This window comes from Lepidochelys olivacea (assembly GCF_965140295.1).
Source record: "Lepidochelys olivacea isolate rLepOli2 genome assembly, chromosome: 25".
Lineage (NCBI taxonomy): Eukaryota > Metazoa > Chordata > Testudines > Cheloniidae > Lepidochelys > Lepidochelys olivacea.
In genome coordinates this window covers 6,093,777-6,117,617 of record NC_140435.1, presented here as the reverse complement: position 1 = coordinate 6,117,617, position 23,841 = coordinate 6,093,777, and the positions used below count along the sequence as shown (strand labels likewise).

General features: G+C 46.8%; 1 long non-coding RNA gene across 3 annotated transcripts; it reads left to right on the top strand.

Annotated features, from left to right (window-relative positions):
- Positions 1–1,148: 1,148 nt before the first annotated feature.
- On the top strand, positions 1,149–8,549 carry LOC311513095. Of its 3 annotated transcripts, none has more exons than XR_014709648.1 (4): positions 1,149–1,374; positions 3,461–3,870; positions 4,454–4,555; positions 7,117–8,549. It is a non-coding gene; the product is annotated as an uncharacterized lncRNA (long non-coding RNA). The 3 variants fall into 3 exon arrangements; XR_014709649.1 differs by having other exon boundaries at positions 3,461–3,896; XR_014709650.1 differs by having other exon boundaries at positions 3,461–4,037.
- The last annotated feature ends 15,292 nt before the right edge of the window (positions 8,550–23,841 follow it).

Genomic DNA, 23,841 nt, shown 5'->3' with positions numbered 1-23,841 from the left:
TGTTTCCATTCAAGAGGCTGGAGCTGCTTCCATTGGTATGTGTCACTTCCGTCACTGAACAAACTGGTAGAAAGATTTCCTTCTATCTAATGGAAGCATGCCTTTTTTTGGGATAAAGCCCTTGTTCCTTGCAAAGGAAGCCTGGTCCCTGAGTCGTTTACCCTAAGGTTGGACACAACTCAGAAGGCAGGTCTGTAAGGAACAATTCTGTCTGATTCCTGGACAATGGGCCTGCCCATCTAAGTCTGGTTCTATAGATCTCATCATGGACTAGCTGAAAAAAAGTCTTTTCCATGTTTCCATGTTCCATGTATTATTTCTTCTCTGGGAAGTATAATCCTTTTCAGTCCTGTATTTCTTTGAGCTACTGGAATTAGCTTTCTTCCTTCATCTGTACATTCATTTACAATTTGAAAGGACAGATGGATGGATTTACAATGAGGAAGGACCGTGTCCTGAAAAAGAGGCTTGAAAATAATAATATTTACCTCTTATTTAAGGATTAGGGAAAGGGGAATGCAGCTCCCACTCCGGGGTTAATCTGGCACTTTTCATTTTTTGGTCTCCTTCATTTTTCAGCATGCTGAACGCCTCTCGCCATGTCTCTGAAAGCTGTCAGGGTAGCGGGGCTTCCTGGCTCGTGAGGCGCTCTGCTTCCCTCCAAGTGGAACATCCTTGGATTTCCTTGCCCAGCGACAAGAACCAGGACAGAACTGACTCCCTACAGACCAGCTTCCTGCCTCGGTGTGAATAACACAAAGACCAGGGCGTCCAGTGCAAGAGGCAATGGCTTTCACCTACAGAAAGACAGCTGAGATGAGATTATAGGAAATCTTCATTCTCAGGGGAGAAAGGGTGTCCTGTGACCTACTCCTTTTATTTTTTTAATACTTTATTCCTCTCCTCCAACCCTGAGACATTCAGTAGCTAGTGTCAGTAAATCTATCTGGGGAGAGGCAAACTCTCTCCTGCACTGATGGCCAGTTAAGTGCAACTTCTACTGAAATCCCTGCCTTAGCTGCAGTTTTGTCACCCTGGATACTGCAGAGATACTAAAAATAAGAAAGAAAGAAAGAAAGAAAGAAAGAAAGAAAGAAAGAAAGAAAGAAAGAAAGAAAGAAAGAAAGAAAGAAAGAAAGAAAGAAAAAGATGTTTTAAATCAGTAAGAGAGTACAGATATAATATATTCAAGTGCTTTAAACAAGATGTGGAAATCAGCTCCTCCTTCAGTCACCTGCTAAAACCTGACTTCAGGATTCTGTTACAAAACCTGCTGGCAGAACCAAATGGAGAGCATTTCCCTTCAGACATGGCTACCTGGGCTGTAGTTTTTGGTGTCTGTGGTGGAGACAGAAGAGCCCCAAACACAGGCAGGTAGGTCAAGGGGAAACTGGTTTTCAAATATTTGATGTTGAAAATGTAAATGCTTTGTTCTTTTTATATCTACTGGAATATGATAGACTAGAGGAGACCCAGAGTGGTGTCTGTCACTGGTCTTTCCTCAATACTATTTACCACCCTGCTAATCTATGTGTCATCTGCAAACGTTATCAGCAGTGATTTCATAGCTCTATTTGCAGATCATTGAATAAAACGATGAATAGCAACAGGCTTAATGCTTGCTGATTGCTGCAAAACCCAGCGGTGAGGACCAGGGCATGGGCAGTCACACCTACTGGTCTGAGCCGGGAGCGAGGAACTAGAGCCCAGGGTCACAACTGGAAATGGGGTCAGGAGTCAAGACAAGGGCTGAGGCCAGAGTCAGAGTCAGGGGTCAAGACAGAGTCATGGGTACGGCGGAGAAGCAGGGACATGGAGCAAGGCAGGAAAGCAGGAACTAGGAGCAGAGGAGGTTCTGGGATAAGGAGGGCAGGAACCAGGAGCAAGCAGGAAGGTAGGGCTCAGGAATCAGAGAAGTAGGCAGGGTCCAAAGTGGCAGCCAGCCAGGGATTCACCTACCTGCTCAGTCAACTTTCTGTGCCTCCTTCTGGTTTAAGTGGTGCATCAGAGCCATTTGGGGGAGGGGGGACATCTTCCCCCATCAGGAGCTTCATGGGCAAAGCCATAGGCACTAATTTCTTCACTACCCAAAGGATGCTCGATTCCCCCTCTGCCCCAGGCCCGTCCCCACTCCACCCCTTCCCCCAAGCCTCCACCCCCACCCTGCCTCTTCCCAGCTCCATTCCGCCCCGATCCCCAAGGCCCCACCCCACCTCTTCCCTCCCTCTCTCCCGAGCGTGCCCCATCCCCGCTCCTCCCCCTCCCTCCCAGTGTCTCCTGCACGCCGCGGAACAGCTGATCGCAGTGTGCAGGAGGTGCTGGGAGGGAGGGGGAGGAGTCGATCAGTGGGGATGTGGGCAGGCGGGAGGTGCTGGCGGGAGGGAGGCAGCTGGCTGCCGGTGGGTGCTAAGTACCCGCTAACTTTTTTCTGCAGGTGCTCCAGCCCTGGAGCCCCCACATGAGTCAGGGCCTATGGGCAGAGCCCTTGGTGGGTTGGAGCTCCACTACCCCCTTTTCCCACTGGTTCCTGTGAGGTGCTGGGTGCGGCCATGGTGTGAGCACTGCCTCAAGACCCGCAATCCATCATACCACCAGAACCCCCCCACTGGGGAATCATTCCCCTCTGAGGTCTGTCCGTTAGCCAGTCCTCAATCCACTTAACGGGTGCTCTGTTGACATTGTATGGTGCTAATTTTATTGGCAGAATGTAGTACGATACTAAGTCAAATGTCTTATACAACATATTGCACACATTATATTCCATCTGTGCAGTTCCCTTTATCTACCTCATCTCATCAGAGAACGAAATCAGGTTTGTTTGACTAGACCTATTTCCATAAAGCCATGCTGACTGGCATTAATTATATTCCTCTCCTTTAAGTCTTTATCAATTGAATCCTACACACACCTACCACAAAGAATGCAGAGACTAGCATGGCACTGCCATTTGCTCTGGGTTATTCAGGAAGTCAGATAAATTATCATAATGGTCCCTTCTAGACTGAAAATCTCTGATTCTGTGAGAGGTGCTGACTGTCCCATACAGGGATAGAGACTCCATGGAACGAACTCAGGGCATACTACAGTTGTTTCCTTCATGTGGAGCTCTCCACACCACTCTGCGAGGCTTTGCCACTCCTAAGCTTCTCACCCAGATGTGCTGTTCACATCATCTCTCACTTGTGAGGTAAGTAGCGTGAATCATAGAATATCAGGGTTGGAAGGGACCTCAGGAGGTCATCTAGTCCAACCCCCTGCTCAAAGCAGGACCAATCCCCAACTAAATCAGTGCCTCAATAGCTGGCAATCGTTAAAATTCTTGGGTTAGAGACCAAGGATGAAATGGAGGAAAGACACCTGGGGAGGCAGGGAGCTGCGAAGTAACAGCTAGCCCATTAGACATTAAGAGGAAACAGATTTGCTGCTGGCACTTGATCTATTCTCTCATTACATTAAACAGGAAAAGAGAGAGACCCTGAAGGTGACGGGCTAAAGACAGTCAAGTCACTACTGGCCAAACAATGACATCAGCTGACAGATTAACTCCCAGCCGAGCTGAGTGGTGGCTTGCACATGAGAAGAGTCTGCAACCAGCCAAGACAATAAAAGGAAAAGTCTATTTCCAGCTGAACAAAAATATAATGCCAATCACAAGAGGACACAAGAATGATGCAGATCCCTGCGGGCGGTGAGGGAACTCCCGCCAAACGGCCCACAGCTCAGAGACATCTGCTCTGTGTGTTTGTCCTGAGCAGGCCGCAAGCTGGACTGCTTTCCTATTCCACAGAGTTAAAGCCAAGAACCCTGCCTCCCTACGCTGCTTGCGGATTTGGAAATGGCTGCTGGCATTACATGCCCTGCTGGACACGGGTCTGTTCTCACCACAGCTGCCCTCTGTATGTTTTGCTGAAGTATTTCAGACAACAAATTGCTTCTCCTCGAGATTCCTGCTTGAGTTAGGGCCCTTCCTTTTCAGTTTTCATTCTATTTCATTTTTCCTGGGAATTTATCAGTGTTTATTAGCACAACAAAAACAGGTGAAAATCACTGCAAAACACTATTAATAATTTTTCTGGGTAAATATTGGGGGTTATTTTGGTGGATGGAAGGACAGGGGAAAGAAAGTGTTCAATAGATGAATGCTTTGAATTCCATTCATCAGTGTGGCTTGCTGCGGAACTAAAACAACTCAGAACAAAATGCCACCTCTGAGTTTAAGAAAACAATATATCTCTAATCCCCAAATGAAACTTTTCATTTGAATGAACAGTTTACTGTTGTAGACTTAGAACTATTAGCCTAGAAATATTTACATTTAATAATTGGGCCACACCATTTGCAGCGCATACATTCAACTTCACCCTTTTCTCGTGTTTTGTTTTGAAGTTTTTGAATACTTCCTTGTGTTCTGAAATGTATTCTGATACAGATTTTCATTTTCTTCCCATTTTAGAATGTCAGATCTTTAAACCATTATCTGCTAACACCTTGAAATGTGTACGTGGTGGGATGAGATTCATCAGGACGTTCAGATGTGATGCACGGCAGAGTTTGTGTGAGTGCCTGTTTGTTTATTGTGTGCATCTTCTAGACTAATATGTAACTTTACTTCAACAGGCAGCTTTGCATATACACACAGACCATGCAATGTATTGTACTTTCCTAATAAAACAAGTAATTTTTTATATATTTGAACGATACAAAAGTCGGGAGAAAATCTGAAAAAACTGAGTAATACTTTTTGTAAAACCTGGACATTTTTCTGTAAAAATCGGCTTAACTAAAACAAAGGGTCTTAGTTTGATTATAGACAGGAGTTACTTTTGGCTTCAACACCCTTCTGGGGGTATAGCATAAAGCATGGAAAGCTAACCAGTCACTCTGCCATTCCTTCTGTTATGTTCACGGCATATGCCCAGGGACATTAGATAAAAGCATAAATATTCTTGTTGGAAGGTTGCAGCTTACCATGATTTTTTTCCGTAGAATCCTAAAACACAAGAACTGAAAACAGAGTGAGACAAAGCAGGCTGCTCCTTAAGGCTGAGAGGCCCAACTCACCCCACCTTGCTTTAGGCTGGCTCTTTGCAAACTGACGGCTGAGACCATTGGTGCCAACTTTTACTTTTCCACAGGGGTGCTTCACCCCCGCTCTGCCTGAGGCCCCAGCCCCACTCCATCCCTTCTCCCAAGGCCCCACCCTTGCTCTGCCTCCCTCCCCCAAGGCCCTGCCCTCACTCCGCCTCTTCCCACCCCCACTCCACCCCCTCCCCAAGATCCCAGCCCGCCCTCCACTCGCTGGTCTTGTCCCTCTTCCAAGCCCCTCCCGAGCTGCCAAACAGCTGTTTGATGGTGCCCCCAATTAGCTGACTGAGGGCGCTGCCAAACAGCTGTGGTTGGTGAGTGATGAGCACCCACTGTTTTCTTCCGTGGGTGTTCCAGCCCTGGAGCACCCATGGAGTCGGCGCCTATGGCTGAGACCCAAACTGCACACCTCCCTACAGAGCCCCTTAGTCTTCAAGCAGGACCAGGAAACCCCTTAAGCTTAAAGTGATAGCTTGTAAGTTGAATGCAGGCTTTGGTACACCACACACTTTCTAGTTTAGCATCCAAACAACAAAAAGTTTGCAGTTTATTGGGGAGATAAAACTGGGCTGAATTTGCTATTAAAGAGAGTACATGTCTTTGTTTGCTAGTCTGAGTTATGCATGGGGCAGGAAGGAATTACAGTGGCTCTCCACTGACTGGCCCTAATAAAGACCAAGCCATTTGGTCACAAGTTTTATCCCTAATTTGCAGCCACGTCTGCTAACCCAGCCCTGAGCTACTCCCGACCACAGACTCCCACTCACGTCTGATCGTGCGCTGGTTTGTGATGTGGATGAATGTCCCACAGGCGAGGGGGTCTCAACCTCTCTCTTCTGAGGCCCCCCATGATGCGATAAAAACTCCACAGCCCAGCTCTGCCGCAGCAGCTATCTTTCTGCATACAAAAGCCAGGGCCGGCATTACAGGGCAGCAAGCCGGGCGATAGCCCCAGGGCCCGTGCCCCAGGAGACATTGCCAAGGTAAAAGGACAGGAGGACTCGTGGCATCTTTGAGACCAACCATAAGCTTTTGCGGGCTACAGCTCACTTCATCGGATGCATTCAGTGGAAAATACAGTGGGGAGATTTATATACATAGAGACCATGAAACAATGGGTGTTACCATACACACTGTAACCAGAGTGATCCGGTAAGGGGAGCGATTACCAGCAGGAGAGCAGGGGCGGGAGGGGGGACCTTTCGTAGTGATAATCAAGGTGGACCGTTTCCAGCAGTTGCCAAGAATGTCTGAGGAACAGTGTGTGTGGGGGGGGGAAATAAACATGGGGAAATAGTTTTACTTTGTGTAATGACCCATCCACTCCCAGTCTCTATTCAAGCCTAAGTTAATTGTATCCAGTAATTGTATCCAGCAAATTAATTCCAATTCAGCAGTCTCTCATTGGAGTCTGTTTTTGAAGTTTTTTTGTTGAAGAATTGCAACTTTTAGGTCTGTAATCGAGTGACCAAAGAAATTGAAGTGTTCTCTGACTGGTTTTTGAATGTTATAATTCTTGACGTCTGAATTGTGTCCATTTATTCTTTAACGTAGAGACTGTCCAGTTTGGCCAATGTACATGGCAGAGGGGCATTGCTGGCACGATGGCATGAAATGAAATGAAATGTTTCAGTAACATGTAATCAAAAATGTAAACTAAATGAATACATTCCTGTGAGACATTTCAATTTTATCGAATCAACAATTTATAACAGAAAACTGTTACATCAGAAATTTTTCAACCCACTCTGAAACTAACTTTTTGTTTGTTACTTTAACTATGATTGCACAACGGGCAGAATTTTTTCACTGAGCTATCATGACACCCATAGGTTTGTCCTGAGAGGTTATTTCCAGTTTAGGGCCTGATTCAGCAAACTGTTTTAAGCACATGCTTGCATGTTTGGCTGAATCAAGGCTTTGGAACACAGTAATACTCATGAGCAGTTTGGAATATTACCTCCAATGCGCATTACTCTGCATCTGTCAACACTAACTCCTGAATGTCTTCTTTAACCCTTTCCTCACCAGGTTCAGCTCATGCAGAGGCCAGCAGAGCTCAGGAAGGCATCAGGCCAAAGAACAACTTGAAAAAAACAGTGCCACACCATGGATCCCAGCCAATCTGCAAAGAGCACAGGGCAGGGGGGTGAGTGCAAGGGGGCGCACAGGGGTTGAAGGTGCTCAGAGTGCTGGGCCAGTGGATGCGCATCTTGGACTGACCGGAGGAGAGCCAGGAAGCCCTAAGAGGAGGATGTGGCAGTTGTCAAGGTCAGAGACAGCCAGGGTCTGGGTGACCCTAAGCAGCCGGTGTTCACACCTTACACTCTATTGTAATACGCCTTGGGAGGTATCATTTGAAAATTCATAACTCACTGCTCTTTGATATTCTGGTGTGACGTGTATGTGCTGTGTTTTGGGAGGTATGGATGTATGCTGGAATTATGACTAAAATGTGTGTATACCAGGCATGTCGGGAGAGTTGGTAAACTCATCTGCCCTAGACAAACGGATGTGTGTTTGCTTCTCTTGGTCATAAAGGCAGAGACAACAATGGTCCATTTTTACATATCAGCTGAAGGAGGAGCCAGGATGCTGTCTAAACGCAGCAGGAGAGAGTAATTTGGTCTGGGTTCTACTTTTCAAAGACTACATTGCAAAGGTTTGCTGGTTTATAAAGCCCTGGGGGGCTGAACCTCAAGATATAAGCAATTGAGTCAATGATTGTATATAATATTACTGTATCATTGTGGGATGTCTGTATTAAAACTCTGAGGAAATAGGAATACTTAATATTATGCTTTAAAGTCTGTGGTCAAACAGGGAGAAACAGGTTCCCTCCCAGACAGGTGGGAAGGCAGCTATTTACCTGTTTTCTATATCAATTAAACCTGATGAAATCAAACAATGGAAGTCCCATGTACATAAAGGGGGATGGGAAGCCCACAGGAAGAGAAAACAGCATGAGGTCATCCCGCCTCTTGAAACCAAGTCATTGAACTTTGGAAGATATAAGCAAAGACAGAAGTCATCCTTGGTATCCATCACTAGACAGACATAGGGGAAGGACCCATCTTTCTCTTGCTAGCCGAGAAAGATCAGTCCTTCAACCAAGCCGGGTAGGCTGAAGACTCTGGAAACTGAATATAGGTGAGAAACCTGCTTACGCAAAGATCTTTCCCCTAGGAAGACATGGAAAGCTGGCACCTTCATAGAATCATAGAGTATCAGGGTTGGAAGCGACCTCAGGAGGTCATCTAGTCCAACCCCCTTGTACTTTTGTGGAAGGTCCTGACTGAGGGAAAGTCAGCCAGTGCTGGTGGGGGAAATGACTGGTGTGAGAAACCGTCTGCAACAAAGCCTGTACCTTGCTAGATTAAGTTTTAGACTTTTAGATGTATTTTCACTTTCTTTTTCTTGTAACCCTTTTTGACTGTATCTCTTACCCTTGAATTCACCTACAATCCTATTTTACTATTAATATAAACCATCGCAGTGTGGTGTTTAAAGGGATGTGTGTATTTACCCCAGTTAAATTAATAAGCTGTCATGTGCTTCTGGATCTTTAGAGGAACAACTGAATCGTATTGTCCAGGAGAGGGCTGGATATAACAGAGCACATGCTTTGGGTAAATTTGGGACTGGGAGTGGGTTGGGGTCACCCTGTTGGTTATAAAGGTGGCTGGTGGAAGCCAGAGAAGGGGTGCAAGCAGGCTGCTGGGCTCAGAGCTGTTCGCCCAGGGCTGTCTAGCACACACACTCAGTGTGCAACCTGCTTGCTGCTAGGCTGGTTGTGTGTGTCCCATGTTGGGAGGTATAGCAGCAAGGCATGGTGAGGCACTCGGGGTACAACTCCTCAATAGTCTGAATTGCACCCTGAACCCTGTGACAGCCTGGATGCGTGTTTTGGAGTTGGGAACGGAGACAACTGGGCAGATGGTGGAGCTGATGCTGCAGGGTTTAGTGAGCATGCTAATGTCTGCAGGACAGGGAGGATGGCTGAGTTGCCAGGGTGCTGGAGAAGGAAGGATGGGGGAGGGGCTGGGTAGGAAGGAGAGGCATTTCCCCATGGCAGATCCCGGATGATACATTCTCCAGAGATATGAGGTGATGTTCTCCAGATTTAAATAGGAGGTGGCTGAGGGCAGCTGGGTTCGAATTTGCTTGTCTCTTGGTCTTCAGGACGCATTGCCAGGTCCATTGCTCAGGCTTCCACCAAATGCATTGCTGGGAGAGGCATCAGCTGTGTTTGGGAGGGGCTCTTCTGGGGGCCTGTGGAGTGCGGTGCGGTGTGGTGTGGAGACCTAGGATTGGAGTGGGATCCAGTGCTGTTTTAGCCTTTGCACAGTACTCTTCACAACTCAATAAAAAACAAATACCCTGCGCTTTAGATTTCCTTTCCAAAGCACTTGACAAGCATACGCTATTAACCAGCCAGCAGCTCCAGCGCTTAGCCAGCGCGCTGGGGCTGCCAATCTCAGGAGATCCCCCTTTTGGGTGAGACTTCCTGGATTTTCTGGTTTCAGAGAGGCCAGAAATAGTCTGCATCTTGGAACTTCCAGTCCCAGCCAACATGGAGAAGTGTGGAGAGGTTCACAGCGAGGTTCAGGTCACAGTTTGGATCCCATCCCTCATTCTGGGGTTCCTGAGTGATGACTGATTTGTGCAGCATAATTCAAGACATCGCCTACTTTTGTAAAACAAATCTTTGCAGCCCCACTGGTCCCAAGAAAGCTGGAGTTGCTTTGTCTATTGAGAAAGGAAAACAAAATCTAGCACAAAGCATTGGCGGGGGAAACACTAGATGAGCTCACAAGTCTTTTCCTCTGGGAAGGCTCCACTGAATAAAAACATGTCACTGGCATGTGGGGGCAAGTTCTGTTCTCCAGACAAGTAACTGCTGGTCTTGGTTGCTGAGTAACCAGACTCTTGTTAACTGTTCCTGACTCTTTGGAGCGGGAATTCGGAAGGCAACTGGATGGAAGCAAAATGAGTTTGGGATCCACAACCAAGAGAAACGTCTGCCAAACAAGGCAGCATCATGCAGCATAGTGGCAGGCCCAGCCCGAAGCAGAGGCTGAGGCATTGCAGGGCTAAACCATTTTGTTAGCGCTCATTACTGGCACAGCACAGGGGCTGCAGCTTATAAAGAGGTGTCTTGGCAGGGCTTGGGGGGAGCCTGTGGTTGTCCACAATACGGTCCCAGGTGCACTGGCAGAGTTTGGAGGGGCCTGTGGCTGGTGCAGCAGTCGCTGTTCACAGTATGGTCCCAGGAGAATTGGCAGAGTTCTATGGGGTGTGTGACAAAGCTCTGTCCTTGTCTCCGTGGGTCCCGCACTTCCTGGCGAATTTTGCTAACCTCAGAGGCTCTCTGTGACCCTCCACATAGCCCTTCTCTCTCCAGAGGCAAGGGTCACAGCCTCCTGAGCCATTTTCATCATAAGCCAGCAAGGGAGGTGAGGAGAAGCCACCCCTCCTTGCACAGTCTCTGTTGTCTCTCAGTTTCAGTGATTAATCAGGGAGGGTAGGGGGGGAGCCCAGGCTTGCCCTGTACCCCAGGCTCCAGCCCAGGGACCCTAATAGTAGAAGCTATGGTAGCTGACTTTTTGGAAATAGGACAAGTACAATTCCCTGGGCCACTTCTGGACAGCAGCCTCCACTTCCTCAATATCTACTTCACCGTTACCTCAGGGCCTCCTTCCTTGCTCCTGAAATGGTCTGTACTGCTCAATTCCTCCAACAGCGTGGCTTTCTCCTACAGCTCCAGACACATGCATCCAACTGACTAACTGGGAGGGTTTTAACTACTTTCAGCCAGCCCCTAATTGGCTTCAGGTGTCCCAATCAACCTAGCTATCTTCCCTGCCTTCTGGAAAGATCTTAATTGGCCCCAGGTGTCTTAATTGACATGGAGCAGCTGCCATTTACTTATCCTAGTACCAGGGATTTGTCTAGCCTGGGGCTAATATATCTATCTCCCACTACTTTTCTATAGCCATCTGGCCTTGCCCCGTCACAGGGGGCATTAGCAGAAGAGTTGCTGGCTTTATCGGCATCCAATACCATGAGTCCTTGACTTCCGTGAGCACTAAGTTTACTTCAAGGAAGAAAGAAAATGAAAAGAGTCAAGAAGACAAGGCCAATACTGTGACCGGCTTTAACTAAATTGCTGCAAATGGACCAGACTCTGAACAAAGTGACTCACTAGTTCAGAGGAGTTTCCAGAGGGCTCCTGGCTGCAGGAGAGGCATGTGAGGTGCTTGACTTCATAAAAGATGCACATAAATATGTTTCAAAGACTCAAATGTTTTCCATACGGCTGATACAGAAGGGAGAGCAGCTGGATGTTATAGGTCTCAATTCACCAAGGCACTGAGCATGTGCTCACTTCCATCTCTACTACACAAGCACCTTTCCAATTAGGCATATACTCAAGTGCTTTTCTGAACTGGGGCTGTATGCTGATTTGATCTGACCCTCCCTAACACTTTTGAACACACAAGCTGTATGGAAAATGTATTTAAGCCAGCTCCATTGCCACCTACCAGTAGAACTGGGTTACAAACAAGCAAACAAAAAACCCACCACAACAACCTTGGCTGTTTCTGCAAATAGAAATTTTCACAAAAAAATCTTGATTTTTTTTCTGAATTTTATTTTAAACATTTTTTGGTTTCTCATTTATCATTTTGCTTTTATCAGAGGTTGCTTTTGATTTGCAGTGGAGTTTGCCTTGGAGCTTGATTTGTAGTAGGTTTTTTGCACTGGCAATTTTGATCAGTCAGCTTGGTGGGAGTTTTTACAAAATTATGAATTTTCATTAAAAAAAAATTATGAATTTCAAAAACAAAAAAAATTGATTAAAAATATTCCACAGGAAACTCAAAAATAAAAAATCAGCCCCTTCTGGGAACCTCCAGGACAAAAACACTTTAGGCACTTTCAAAATTCACACCACTGGTTTAGACCTGTCCTGCTTCCGTCTGTTCTCTCAGAGAGTAATGGATAGACATGTCACACGACTCCTGGCTAGTACAGGATGTCCAGTAGAAATGGAAATTCATCCCAAAACTCTCTGGCTACTTGGAATGAGCATTAGGTGCCACCAAAACGACATCCTTCACCCCTGTTGTGGCAACTGAAGCAATTGATTTGGCCACCTGTGATGCCCCCCAGGGGTACCATGGGTTGTGAGGCACCTGACCACCACCTGCCCTTCGTGTGAAGCAGTCTTGTCTGGGCCTGCTGGGGGCTCAGTACCCTGAAACCACCCGCCTCTGGCAGCACAAGCCCTGCCCTCCAGGCCCCCACAGGCCTCGCTGTCTCTGTAAGGCAGTGACAGGCACACACCGACCCCTGAGTTCTCCCAGCGTTCCCTGCAGTGTCCAGCCCCTTCTCCACTGACTGCTCACAGAATTAGCAGGGCGGCTGTACCCAAGAGAACAGAGCACACCAGTGGTAAGATTCAGCTCAGGACCAGCACCTTGCTTAACACCACAGCTCTGAGCTGTACTTACAGGGAAAACAAGACTACGTTAATTATCAAAGAACAGAGATTCGAGTCACAGTGAGTAAGAGTATTGCAATCACGGGTTACATATAAAACACAATCAGAACAGGCTTTCTAGAGACTAAGCTTCACTAACAGGTTCATCTCCAGTCTAAAGTTTGCTCTCACCCAAAGTTCTCTCCGGCGTTTTTAGCCAAGCCCGGCTGAGACCACTATCCATGAAGCAAAATCACTGTCCTTTTACTTCCTCAGTGAACAGTGCCTGGTATCTTCTCTGCCCCCTCAAATATAGTTAAGCAAACCTCTAAAGTGCACCCCTCAGAGAGGGTCCTGCCACACGCTGCTTTTCTCTTCCTGTTAGGTTTTTTCTCTGAAGTCCTTACAATCCTTCATTTGTATTCAGCTCACACTAGTTATAGGCGACCCATTGTGAATGGGACAATACTCAATGTGCATGTAAACAGGTGAATAAACGTCTCTTGTCTGACAGAAACCCTCTCTCTTGTCTCTGCCGGTGACCAGTTCCGACAGACTTTAAGACCATAGTTTCAGTAAACATGTACATACATTTCACAATGCTACCGATGACCAGTGTGACATCAGCTTTTAGTTGAGGCCGCATATGACATTCTTTGGTGAACCAGAATGCACAGACCAGACTGAGGAGTTTCTTGTAGCCCCTCTGCATTAAGAAGGTCTTGGGTCACAGCACCTCCAGGAGAGACCCCCCAACAGATAACATGGAAGGACTTTGGGAAAAGACCTATAATCATCTAACCAAAGTCAGGCAGAAAAGGACCCCGTGTGTCTGGACTTTGGACCCTCATGTGAATTTTGCTTGGAGAACTGGAATGTTGTTCACTGTGGTTTGAATTTACTCAAGGTTCTGTTGTTCTGAGTTAAGTCTCTTTGGGCGAACTAATCCTCTCATCAGGCTATCGCCCCACCAGGATGGGAAGTCTAACAAGGACACACAAAGTCACTCTTCCGAGCGATTCTCTCTGGGCTAGATTCTCAGTGGTGCTTTTTCAGTCTGAGGCCCAGTCAAAGTGGGATGGATGGAGCAAAAAATACTGTTGTGCCCCCTGATTCTGGCTCCGGTTCCTGCCTCCAGCCGATGAGCTGTTTAAAGTACACAGGCTGGCTCTGGCCCCAAGGGACCATTTCATCCGCAGGGCACGTCGGGAGAGCCACACCCTCCAGGCTGTGAACTTCTCCATGCTGGGGGCATGGCCAGATGGGAGAATGGGCAGCTTTCCACCTCATCTGCACTACGTTCTCCCTGGCTCTGCTGTGGGGAAGGTGAGCCATTTTCCTTTCCACACCGTTTTGTCTTGTTCCGCTTTAGACACATGCCAGTCTATCCACCTGCCCCATTTTACTGCCCAGCTGCCACGCTAGATATGGTCTCCAAGATCATGTAGACTACATAGGCAGTGTGATCTAGTCTCTAGGGCACTGTACCAGCTCTATTTGTGGTTCTGCCACTGACCTGCTGTTTGACTTTAGGCAACGCATCTCCCTCCCACCCATTGACACTGCAAGCCCCTCAGGGCAGGGATTGTTTCACCCTGTGTTTGTAGCACACGCAGCACAATGGAGCCCTGATCTTGACTTGGGATGCTGGTGCTACTGGAATGTAAATAATCATTATATTAAAAAATATGTTAACAGACTGTTAAGGTTGCAAAGTTGAGCATTTGAAGGTTAGGAAATGTCAGATTTATGACTGTCAGTGACACCTTAGCTCGCATCCCCTTGTGCATCCACACGACATCGCTGTACAGGGCGCCTTTACTGGGAGCATTCCAAAGGTGCTTGTCAACATCCCGAGGTGCCAGCATCTCATTTCAGAGTGAGCTGTTCTTGCTTATCGTGTTATCAGAAATGAGGCAATCATTGTTACGGTAGGAAACGTACCTTTACCGTGATTTCTTTTCCAGCCTCTCATAACTCAATCATGGCTGTGCAGTGGCTTGGTTCTTTTGATGCAACCAGAATTTCCCAGCAGTAAGCAGCTGCTTCAGAGTTAGATGAGTCTGGAGGACTTGCACAGTCCCTGCATGTTTTTCTCCTCCTAGCCTGTCCGCTTGCATTACAGTGAATAATGTGGATATTTTACCTCCTACCACACTTTGGAGAATGGGTTCAATTCACACCTTGGCCAGCATGACCTTTGCTGAACATAGAGGGAGAGAATGTGGCCAGCCCCCATGTGGCCATGCATGGGGGGGAGGCACAAGGAGCTCCCCCCACTTATAGTCTCAAAGAGGGGCTGGCCACAGACTGCAGCCCTCCACTAGCTTCTGAACAGGGACTCCTCAGGTCTTTGTCTTGCACGCATCAGCCCATCCAAAAGAGTAGGCAAGCGGTGGGGCCACTGGAGCTAGCTGATGATGGAAGAGAGCATATTCTGCCAATCCTAAGATAAGGCCAGTGCTCCCCTCTGCCCCACTCATGTTGGGTGTGCGAGCAGCGCTGTCTGCAGCAGAAAACAAAAGGTAAAGATGGGAGCTAGATACTGGTCTGCAGTGTCCAGAACCTGGGTGTGTATCTGAGCCAGCTCCAAACTTTTCTGGGTTTGCCCATCGCTTATGAACAGCGGGTCTGGTTCTGGTCCCTGGCTCCACCCCCTTTGCACTGCTCCAATGGTAAGATACCTGGGAATTCCTCCTGCAGGCGTTGTGGGATTTGTGGGGGTTGGGGTGTGGCCAGTGTGCACTGGCCTCCAGAAACCCCCAGCCAGTGCAGTGTTCCCTAGGAATAATTCTAGCTGGTGTAACTTAGAGCTGGGGGCAGGTTCAGCCTGCAGGGAGCCCTGAGGATCATAGAATTTGAAAGGTGGCTGTGTGAGCACAACTCATCTGGACCCTGGCTCTTGTCCAGTGTCTCCATTGCGACTTGAGCATTTCTGTGCTATGCAGTTCTGCACAAACAGAAAAAGGACTTTTCAACTAGGGGGTCGTGTAGTAGCATGGGGCAGTTGTGCATTCAGACCAGAGTCAAGGGAACACCAAAGAGAGGTCTCTCTTGGGAGATGAAGAGGAACTCTAAGCAGGAGAGACAGCAGGAACTAGGATGCGGCTGGCTGTTTTTTGCCCTGCCATCTGGCCTCTGCTTTGGGAGGCAGGAAGATGCCTGCTCCCTGGTTGTAGTGAGGAAGGCTGTCCGTATAGTCCATCTAGAAACATTGAGCATTGCCCTTGTATGGGCAGCGGGAAAGGTGTTCGTACCAAGATTGAAATTTCACAGGAAATGGAGCGATTCCCTTACTCCTGGCAGCACAAAGAGGCAATTTTCATTCTAAATCAGGCAGCTCCCGCGTCAAAGGTTCCACAGTGAAATCCCACTGCACTCGCTGCATGGCTTTTTATGAATCAAATCTTCATAAATGTCCAGTGCCCGATTTTTTGCAGCAGACTTCGCCTGGCTTTGATCTGGACTTGCCTGAGCTCAGCACGGCTGCTGCTGCCTGCCAAGCTAAAGAGAAAAAATGTTGTTTTCCTTAGGTTTGAAATAAAAAGGTTTTTAAAAAAGGGTTGGCTGTGGAGCTGCATGTTATTCATCATTGCCTCAGCCCTGTGCCTTTGCTGTCATCCAGAGCACAGACGGAAACAATTTCCCTGTGGTTTCCCTCCTCGGTGGAGTCAGACTCCTAGAAAACAAAAGGAACGTCGGAACAGTGAGCACCAGCTTGGAGGCAAGGCCAGAGGCCTGGCGGTTTCAGCTCCCACACCATGGATGCAACTGTCTGCTGAGCATGGCACCCTGATGGCCCTCACTGCTGCCTTGTGCTGGCGAGGGTGTTTGGGATCTGATTCTGGGGCCTGGCGTCAGCCATTGAATTGTTCCCTGCAGGAGATGAGCTCTTGCTCCATTGCATTTCCCCTGGGCACACCAGAATCCTACTACATGCTGCTTCAGACACGTGCACAGAATTAGGGAACAATTCTGACACCATAGGAAAGGCTGAAAACACTCAGCAGAACTGATCATCTTTCTGGAAACCACTGCAGAGCTTGCTACAGAACCCCCAGCCTTCCTATGCATCCCCTTCAGCTCTTCTCTTCATGCCTCATCGCCCTCCCAGGGAGCCTTCCAAGCCATGCTGTGACACAGCCCTGTCTGAGAGAGTGACACTCCAGGCCCTTGGAATCTGATAAAAAGAAATCCAAACCGAGCTGTGGTGGGCCACACTCACCCTTGTAATGCCCTCTTCCATCCGTGCATGATGTTGCCAGTATCTTTAGTTCCAGCACCTCTTGCAAGCTGCATGCCTCTGGTTCCAGCTCGTCCATGGTTCAGCCCTCTGGCCGAGTCACGTGAAGTTCAAACCCCTTCTGGGGTATCACAGATCTGAATAATTCTTCAGCCCTCTTGGGCTACTGAAGTCTTCTGTTTCCACATACAAACCAAACTCAGGGCCTCCTCCACACACCAGGGTGCTTTGCTTCCTGGGGGTCTCTCTCCGTAGGGGAGACCTGCCTTCTCTTCAGTCTCTTGCTGGATCTTGCCCCCTTTCCTGGGCCTGCCTTAGGGATCAGTTCTGTCCCTGCAGCCTTTCTCAGTCTGCCTATCTCAGGCCCTTCTCAGACAGAGAAAGTGAACTATCTCCTCTCTCCTGGGTCTTCTCTCCTCAACTGGACTCCCTCAGTTCCCTCAGTCTACCTGCAAGGCCTAGCACCGCCTCTTCTGGCCAGGAGGCAATTCGTTAATCAGCCCCCCCTTCCCCTCCCCCCCCAGGTGCCGGGCTAAGTGGGGTCTGTGCCTTATTTTGCAGGTGTTGGGGGTTAAGCCCCATCACAAAAACAAAACCAAAGGCTGCCTAGAATCAGGAACGTCAAATGTCAGGCCAAGGATATAGCAGCTCGGTACGAGCAATGTTCAGTGCGTGAGCCATGGATGGCTCATTGGCCTTGGCATGGGCTGGGCCTGGCTTTCCCTCACCTGTCCCATGACTGTAATGAATTATGAGATAGTTGCCTCGCTCAGCTCGACAGACTTACAGTGGGTTCATTCCTTCTCTCCGGGAAGGGAGTTGTGCTCCCCACGGGCCGGACAGTGGAGGTGCTGCCCGCACTGATCAGTGCAGCAGCTGTCCTCCCCTCAGCCCTTCTCATACGTTGTGGGTCACTGCGGTAGGACTGTGAGAGGAGCTGGGCTGCCGTGGGACCAGCAGGCCAGTGACATCCAGCTCCACTCAGTCTGACCCAGACTGCGGTTTGCGGAGGCAGAGCGGCAGGAAGGCAGAGGGAGGAGGGTCAGCCCAGACGAGGAGGAAGTGACGTGGTAGCTAGGGAGGGATAAGTGGAGAGACGGGCCCAGGTGGCACCTGCAGCAGCACGCTGGGTGTGTGGCTGCCCTTTGCCAGCACACTCACAGCCTCAGGGCTGGGGAGAGCCTTCCTGCCGCTGAACCCTCGGGAGGCGGGCGAGTGTGATCGTCCCTCTCTGGCGCCGCTGTCACCTCAAGGCTACGTTACTGTAGCTCTCTGGGCTGCCTTCAAAACTCACTCAGCTGCTGCAGCTGGTGCCAGACACTGCTTTCTCCCCCTCCCCCTGTGGTGCAGAAACATCACGCCTGTGCTCAGACGCTGCTGGATTCCTACTAGGACAAGCTCCCTGTTCGCAGAGCCCAGCCCACAAAGAGCCTCGGCAGCAGGAGCCCCCTGAACCCCGACAGCCCTGGGGTGGGGCACGCTCAGTTGCTATGCGGGGAGCATGCATGTGCAGTCTGTGCAGCACGAGAAGCGGTGTGAGGGACTGGAGCCTGCTCAGAGAGGCTGGAATCTTTTTGAGATTTTAGTAGCTAAACTCTAATCTGTACTGAGCATGTGCAAACTCAGATTTTTCAAAGGCTTGGTCAAATTTTGGTGGATTTTCATAAGTATGGCAAAAGGTAAATCCTTGCCACCAAAGCCCCCTGGTGAAATTCAAGCCCTTCCTCCAAAACGTGAGGCTGCTAGATCGTCTCAAAGAAAGATCACCAAAGTCTTTTTAAACATTTCTTAGCAATGTACTTTCCCCTAACCTCATTCTGGGAAATGGCTGAGTCATTCTGGCTGAAGCATTCCAAAACAGTTCATCCTGAGGCACACACCAGACAATGGAAAATTTCAGCCTGAATGGTTAAAGACTGGCAAAATTATAAGCAACTGAAATCAGGGTTTTATACAGGGATGTGTTGGGCAACCTTAAATAACCAGCAGCACTACCAGCCCAGCCTGCAATATATAGTGCATTTAATTAATAATAGTCAATCAATATGTGGCATTGGCCATTGTCAGAAGACAGGATACTGGGCTGGATAGACCTTTGGTCTCACCCAGTGTGGCCATTCTTCATAGAGTCAGAGGATATCAAGGTTGGAAGGGACCTCAGGAGGTCATCTAGTCCAACTCAAAGCAGGACCAATCCCCAATTTTTGGCCCAGACCCCTACATGGCCCCCTCAAGGATTGAACTCATAACCCTGGCTTTAGCAGGCCAATGCTCAAACCACTGAGCTCTCCCTCCTCTCACTCCTATAAGAATATCTTTTATTTTGCTGAACTCTTGCACCCAGATCTGCTCACAGCTGCACTGGGTTAAGCCACAGGTAACTGCACAGTGGTCAAGGTTTGTGCAGCTCTACATGTGGCATTTGGGGAAACTATTTAATGAGTTAATTTGCACTTTGACAAATGGTTTGTATTTTTGCCATATTGAATATGTAACACGCTTGGCCGTTGTCCGAGCACAATGTCAGGCACATTTATTTTATTAGGGGTTTTGTGACAAAAATGGGGTTTTATGTTTCGGCTGACAGCTCTGGTGAGAGAAGCTGTGTTATTGGCTTGTGCACCCAGGGAGCGGAGGTGATGCAAATGAACAAATCAATACACTGATCCATGTTGATTGGGAATATCGTGTTGCTGGGCTGGGTGAGTTTTATTGATTAGGGTATAAAAATGCTGGGGAGGGGACTGTTCATAGTATTGTATGGGCTTGTCATGAACATTTTGACAAATCCCGCACGGTGTATTGCTTTCCAGTCAGAGTCACTGATGATGTGGGTGGTGGAGAAAAGGCTAGGAAACCTTTCTGGAACTGCACAGCACGGGGAGGAATTGTGGCACCTTAGAGACTAACACATTTATTTGAGCATAAGCTTTCGTGAGCTACAGCTCACTTCATCGGATGTAGCTCATGAAAGCTGATGCTCAAATAAATGTGTTAGTCTCTAAGGTGCCACAAGTCCTCCTCTTCTTTTTGCGGATACAGACTAACACGGCTGCTCCTCTGAAACACTCAGTAAAGAGGCCAATCTATAGCACTCGATAGATGTGTTAGGGTGGAACACTGACCTATGTCTGGCAGAGCTAAGGATATGGACACCCCATCCACTTCCAGATCTGTCAGTAGCCTTATGGTATATCTACAGTGTAGCTGCAGCCTTGGTCCCAGGATATTAGAGACATACAGTGGATGAGGGAATAGCTTTTATTGGACCAACTTCTGTTGGTGAGACAGACAAGCTTTCGCACTTACACAGAGCTAGAGCTGAAGAAGAGCTCTCCATGGCTCCTGAAAGTTTGTATCCCCCCGCCAAACAGAAGTTGGTTCAATAAAAGATATCTCACCTACCTTGTCTCTCTAATATCCTTATTGGAAAGCCCCATGGGTGTTGTTCTATATTCAAGTAATCTATTAGTCTTAACAATAATTCATTGCTGGTAACTTAACAACAGTCTTTATTAGATACACAGTTAACATAGACAGAGGATCTTAACTCAGGTCAATCAGTCAGTCTAACCTAAAACCAGCGGCCTCCTCCCACTGTCAGCTCCCACACCCTGGATGTTCTATGCATTCGCTTAAAGCCACACTCACACCACATCTTTCTTTTTTAGCACAAGCATTTCTATACTTTTGACATATGTCACATTCTTTTATATAATTCTATATATTTTGTTTATTTGTGGCCATTACAGAACTGCTCTTGCTCTATGTTTACATTTTCCTACATCTAAACCTCATATATGTATTTCAACATCTCCATTGTTAGCCATAAAGGAATTACTAGTCTATTACCTTTAAACAGAATTCCTTCAATTACTGAGAAATCTTGAATAAATTGATTATGTGGCTTTGGTATCATTTTTATTGTATCTTTTCAATAGTTGCAATAACCCTTTCTAAATTCTCATCCTGTCTAGTTGCTTGTACAATTTCTTCCTATTCTCTTCCTGATATAGGAACTAATTGTACCGCATTATCTTCTTCAACTACATTGGTTACATCATAAACTCTAATCTAGAAAGAGTATCAGCAGCAAGTAATGATTTGCCTGCCTGATATTCTCATTTTAAATCATATAATTGAAAAGATAATCTTTGTAACTGAGGCAGTATATCTGTCATGTTTCTTTTTGAAATATTAACTCATGGTTTATGATCCATTCCTGCCAGTACAGAGCTATCATATAGAAATTTGTGACTTTTTTGCATGCGGAATTCAATGCCAGAGCCTCTTTTTCTATTTGAGAATATTGCCATTCTCTTGCTGACATTAGCCTAGATGCATAAGCAACTGATTTTGTTAGATCACCACACTTTTGTAATAGAACTGCTCCGACACCTTGTTTGGATCTGTTAGTATCAAATACTGGAGCTGTTTTTATTAATTACTTAAGATGCTTAAATTCATATTGCTATTGCCAGTCCCATTCCCACTTGTTATTTTTACAAAGCAAAAGCCCTTAAATTTGTTGAGAGTTTTTTTCTACTAAGTTAGGTACAAAATTAACCATACCCAAAAATGTCTAATGACTCCTACTCTATGGGGGAAAGCAATATTATCAATAGTTTGTATTCATTGCAGCTCAATGTGAATCCCTGACTGCTCAGCTCTTTTCCTAGAAGCATTAATTCTTGAACTCTAAATTTACATATATGGTTTTTTTAAGTTTTAAACCTGTGTCTTTTGCTTTAGATAATGCTTTAGTTAGTCTTATGTCTGTGACAAAGCTCTGTCCTTGTCTCCCGCACTTCCTGGCAGATTTTGCCAGCCTCAGAGGCTCACTGTGACCCTCCACATAGCCCTTCTCTCTCCAGAGGCAATGGTCATAGCCTACTGAGCCATTTTCATCATAAGCCAGCAAGGGAGGTGAGGAGAAGCAACTCTCCCTCGCATAGTCTCTGTTGTCTCCCAGTCTCAGTGATTAGTCGGGGGGGAGGGGCGAGCCCAGGCCCACTCTCTACTCCAGGCTCCAGCCCAGGGACTGTAACAGTAGCAGCTATGGTAGCTGACTTTTTGGAAATAGGATGCATACAATTCCCTGGGCCACTTCCTCACAGCAGCCCCAACTCCTCACTATCTACTTCACCATTACCTCAGGGCCTCCTTCTTTGCACCTGATATGGTTTGTACTGCTCAATTCCTCCAACAGCACAGCTTCCTCCTACTGCTCCTGGCACACACACACCTCACTGACTAATGCCACGTCTACACTACCCGCTGGATCAGAGGGTAGTGATCAATCTATTGGGGATCGATTTATCCCGTCTAGTGTAGACGCGATAAATCGATCCCCGATCGCTCTGCCGTTGACTCCGGAACTCCACCCCTGCAAGGCCACGTCTACACTACCGGCAGGATCGGCGGGTAGTGATCGATCTATTGGGGATCGATTTATCTCGTCTAGTGTAGACGCGATAAATCGATCCTCAATCGCTCTGCCGTTGACTCCGGAACTCCACCACTGCAAGAGGCAGAAGCGGAGTCGACGGGGGAGCAGTGGCCGTCGATCCCGCGCTGCGAGGACGCGAAGTAAGTGATTCTAAGTCGATCTAAGATACGTCGACTGCAGCTACGCTATTCTCGTAGCTGAAGTTGTGTATCTTAGATCGATCCCCACCCCCAGTGTAGACCAGGCCTAACTGGGAGACTTTTAACTAGTTCCAGCCAGCCCTTGATTGGCTTCAGGTGTCCCAATCAACCTAGCTATCTTCACTGCTTTTTAGCAGGATCTTAATTGGCCCCAGGTGTCTTGATTAACTGGGAGCAACTGCCATTTGGTTACCATGGCACCAGGGATTTGTTAAGCCGGGGGCTAACATACCTGATCCTCACTACTTTACTATAGCCATCTGGCCTTGCCCCGTCACAATCATGCTCTTCTAAAGTTTTTCCCCATATTAATATTTCACCTATGTACGCTTGTGTGCCATCTATATTTTCAAAATTCTTTTGTATTGCTCCAAGAAATACCTCTGGAGTGGAACATAATCCAAAAGGTAATCTTTTAAAACAGTAATGTCCAAAAGGTATGTTAAATGTACATAGCAACTGACTTTTCTTGCTTCAATGATATTTGCCAAAATCCATTTGAAGCATCTAAAGGAGAAAAGTATTTTGCTCCTCACATTTGTCCAAATATTTCTTCCCAGGTAGGTATTTTTAAATGTTCCCTTTTGACATACTTATGTAAGCCTTTTGGATTTAAACACAAACACAAGTATCCATCTTTCTTTTCTACTGTTATTAATGAATCATCCAGTCTGTTGGCTCTTCCACTCTTTTAATTATAACTAAATTAACTAAACTTTCCAATTCTTTTTGTACCCTACATCTTAAAGCTAAGGGCATTTTTCTAGTTGCATGTGTAAAGTGGTTTCTTTGTTTCATTTAGCTCTATTACACATTGTATTCAATTTACCAATGCCAGTGAATAACTCTGTAAACTGATGTTTTATTTCCAAAGTTTCAGAATCCTGAATAGTCCGAACTCTACCAATTAGATTAGTGCTAAACATGTTTCTAAAACTAAAATAGAAAAACCTTTCCGCTTAACTACTACAAAACTTATATTTTCTAAATTATCTTTAACTATGAACTGTAATTTACAAACCCCCATAACCAATTTTTTTCACCTCTTTATAGATTGTAAATTAACATGTATTTGTTCTCTTACTATAGCTTTTACTTTTAGGACATTTTATAATTTTCTTCTGACATTGCATTATATTGTGCCCCTGTAACTATTACATATGAAGTAAATATTCCATTAGTAGATGCCTTGTAGTTCACAGAGTGAATCTGTTTCAAAATACTCAAAACCAAATGATCTACTGTAATGTCAGCTCTATATTTCTTATTCAGTATTTTCTCTGAGACTTTTGAATTTTGAACTAAATGTATATTTCTAAATTTTTCCCGACTTCTCTGTGTACAAACTTCTGCAAAATGGTTCTCTTTCTTGCAGATA